Source organism: Belonocnema kinseyi, chromosome 4 (genome assembly GCF_010883055.1).
Source record: "Belonocnema kinseyi isolate 2016_QV_RU_SX_M_011 chromosome 4, B_treatae_v1, whole genome shotgun sequence".
Taxonomy (NCBI): Eukaryota; Metazoa; Arthropoda; class Insecta; order Hymenoptera; family Cynipidae; genus Belonocnema; species Belonocnema kinseyi.
The window spans coordinates 5,340,935-5,344,834 of NC_046660.1; positions in this window are offsets into that span (position 1 = coordinate 5,340,935).

Sequence of the window (3,900 nt, forward strand, 5' to 3'; positions counted from 1 at the left end):
AGTTGAATCTTCAAATAACAAACAAAATTAAAGTCATTTCTGACCTAAAAAACAAACAATTTTTGAAATTTGAAAATTAAATTTTTTCCGAAAAAAGATCTATTCACTTTATTCCACTGAGAACTTCCGATTAACAGTCGATAGATTCCCCATCAATCCATTAGAGATATCGAAAGAAGAATTAGTTTCCAGAATTAAAAATCTTAGGTCTCTTTGTTTCCATCATAGGTAGTTTCCATCAATTAGTGTAGATGTCATGCCACATTCCGTAAAATTAGAAATCAACACTATCCATCCAGTTAACTCTTCAAATAACATACAAACTTAAAGTCATTTCTGACCTAAAAAACAAACAATTTTTGAAATTTGAATATTAAATTTTGTCCGAAAAAAGATCTACTCACTTCGCCCCACTGGGAACTTCCGATTAATAGTCGATAGATTCCCCATCAATCTATTAGCGAGATCGAAAGAAGAATTAGTTTCCAGAATTAAAAATCTTAGGTCTCTTTGTTTCCATCATAGGTAGTTTCCATCAATTAGTGTAGATGTCATGCCACATTCCGTAAAATTAGAAATCAACACTATCCATCCAGTTAACTCTTCAAATAACATACAAAATTAAAGTAATTTCTGACCTAAAGAAAAATCAATTTTTGAAACTTGAAAATTAAATTTAGTCCGAAAAAATATCTACTCACTTTGCTCCACTGGGAACTTCCGGTAAGTAATCGATTGATACCCCATTAATTATAAGAGAGATCGAAAGAAGAATTCTTTTTCAGAAAGAAAAATCTTAGGTATCTTTGTTATCATTAGATCTAGTTACCATCAATTAGTGTAGATGTCATTCCACACTCCCTTAAATTAAAAATCATCTTTCTCCATCCAGTTAACTCTTTAAATAACAAAAAATACTTGAAGTCGTTTTTGACTAGATGGAAAATAAATTTTTGAATCACTTCCAGGATCCCGTTTTCAAATTTTAAAGTATTTTGATAAGCTTTCGGTGTATTTAGGTCCTGTTTCCAACTCTAAAAATGCTTAATAAAAATGCTTTAAAAATGCAATTTAATTTTCTTTATTTTTCAACAGTTGAATATTCCTACACTATTAAAATTGAAAATCTAACTTTTCAAATTTAATTTTCATGAATTTCATTTTTTATCAGATTCGAACAGGTGAAAATTTTATTTTTCATATTCTTTATTTTTATACAGCTGAAAATTAATGTACTGTAAATTGAAGAACATCAATTTTCATTCATTTTCAGTTGTTGCCATCTGAAAAAAATTCTACTGCTCAAAATTAAAAATTAAATTTTTAACACTTGAAAACTCAGCTGCTAAAAATTCAAGAAAATCGTAGCAATTTAATTTTCTTCATTTAGTAATTTTCTTCAATTTTCGATAGTTCAGCATTAAACTTTTGCAAAATTGAAGAAAATGGAAAAATAGCTTTCCAATCTTAGATTTTTTTCTTACAATTTTCTGCAATTTCTAATGTTACCCCTTTGTCAAAAGTGGAATTTTTTCAGTATTAACAGCCTGGTTGATAAGTGTTTAAATTGAAAGAAATTTGAATTTACAACAGCTGAAAATGTAATTTTCTTAAGCAATTCAAATTTCCTCAATTATGAATTTTTCCCAGTTTACAGCAGTTAATTTTAAATGAACTTGCAATAGTTGAAAATTAGACCGCTAAAATGCAATTTTCAATTTCATCAGCTTTGAATATTTAAAATTTTTTAAAAAGGCAGAGTTTGACGAAATGGAGAAATATCATCAAACTATAATTGGTAAATGCAACGACTGTTATGCAAAAGCCCTGATTCAACACAAGAATATTGAGGTACTGAAATACATGATTTTACACAAATTTCAAACCTAATACAGTGAAACTCTTCTATTGCGCCGATTTTGGGACTGACTTTCGGTGAAAACTAACTCATTATAGCCCACTCTGGTTTTCTTTGTTCACGCCTGAGTGATCGCCTAAGTGACAACCGCAGACCCCACGCGCCCCGCGCTGCTCCTGTTAGACCCACCTGCGGCGCGGCGTCAATTCTCGGAAGGGCGAGAGAAGGGAGGGCTATTGAAGGGTTTCACTGTATTTAAATACAGAAATTTTAGTTTGATACATTTATTAAGTTCCTTGAATTCTCTAAATTAGTTATAAACCCTGAATTTCTTATATTATTTATATTCCTTTACTTCCCTGAATTCATTAAATTGTCTTAATAACTAAAATTATTTGAATCCCTTAAATTCTTCTTAATTTTTTGAATAAGACAAATTTCTTGAATTTTAAAAATTCTTTGAATTGTATAAATACAATGAATTATAGGATTTCCTTGTGTTTTAAAAAGTTATCGAACTCCTTAAATAATATCCTTTTGATTCCTAGAATTGTCTGAATTCCTTGAATTTTATCAATTCTATGAATTCTATAATTTCATTGTATTTCTTTAATTTCTTGAATTTCTCGAATCCTTTGAAATTGTTGGATTTTCATAATTACTTTAATCCTTTGCTTTCTTGAATTCTCTGAATAATTTAAATTCTATGAATTTATTAACTTCTATATATTCCTCGAATTTTCTAAATTCATTAAATAATGTTAATATCTTGAATTATTTGAGTTTCTAAAATTCTCTGAATTGTCTTAATTCCTTGAAGACTTTGAATTCCTAAAAATTTTCTCAATGCCTAGAATTCTCGGAATTCCTTGTATTATATGAATGCCTTGAATTATATAAATTCCTTCAATTGTATAAATTCCGTGAATTCTGTGATTTCATTGCATTTTCTAAATTTTCTGAATTTCTTAAATCCTTTAAAATCCTTCAATACTGTTAATTACGTTAACCTTTGGTATTCTTTGAATTTTCTAGATTCCATAAATTCTCTTAATTCTTTGAATTTTGAATGTTTCGGATTCCTTGAATACTACGAAATCCTTGAATTATCTTAATTACTTTAATCCTTTGAATTCCTTGAATACTTTGAATTATTTAAATTCTCTGAATTCATTAGATTCTTTTAATACCTTGAATAATTTCAGTTTCTCAAATTCTCTGAATTTCGTAAATTCTCTAAATTCCTTAAAAACTTTGAATCCTTCAAATTCGCTCAATTCTTAGAATTCACTGAATATCTTATATCATATAAATACATTAAATTATACAAATTCTTTGAATTGTATACATTCAATGGATTTTAGGATTTTATTGTATTTGTTGCATTTTCTGAATTCCTTGAATACTTTGAAATCCTTGAATTCTGTTAATGACCTTAATCCTTTGAATTCGTAAAATTCCCCGAATCCTTTAAATTCTTTTAATTTTTTTAATTCTTTGCATTTTTGAATTCCTTTCGCTTCTTGAAATATATGAATTCCTTAAATAATTTAAATTCTTTGAAATGTATAAATTTGATGAATTCTATGATTTCAATGCACATATTTCTGGAATTTCCTAAATTCCTTGAACCTTGTGAATTCCGTGAATCATTTTAAATTCATGAATTCTATTAATAATTTTAATCCTTTGAATTCTATGAATCCTCTAAATTACTTGAATTCTCTTAATTTTCGGAATTTCTTAAATTCTTTTATATTCTTGAATTCTGTGAATTCTTTAAATTCTCTAAATTATTCGAATTTTTTTTTAATTTGTTCATTTCCTTGAATTTTCTTAATCCCTCAAATTCCTTTAATAACTTAAATTATTTAAGTAACTCAAATTCTCTGAATTTCTTAGATTCTCAAAATTGCTTAAATACTTTGAATTCCTGAAATTGCCTGAATGCCTTGAATTCGCTGAATTCCTCGAATTATATGAAGACCTAGAATTTTCTGAATTTCTTCAATTACATAAATTACTCGAATTAGATAAATTCC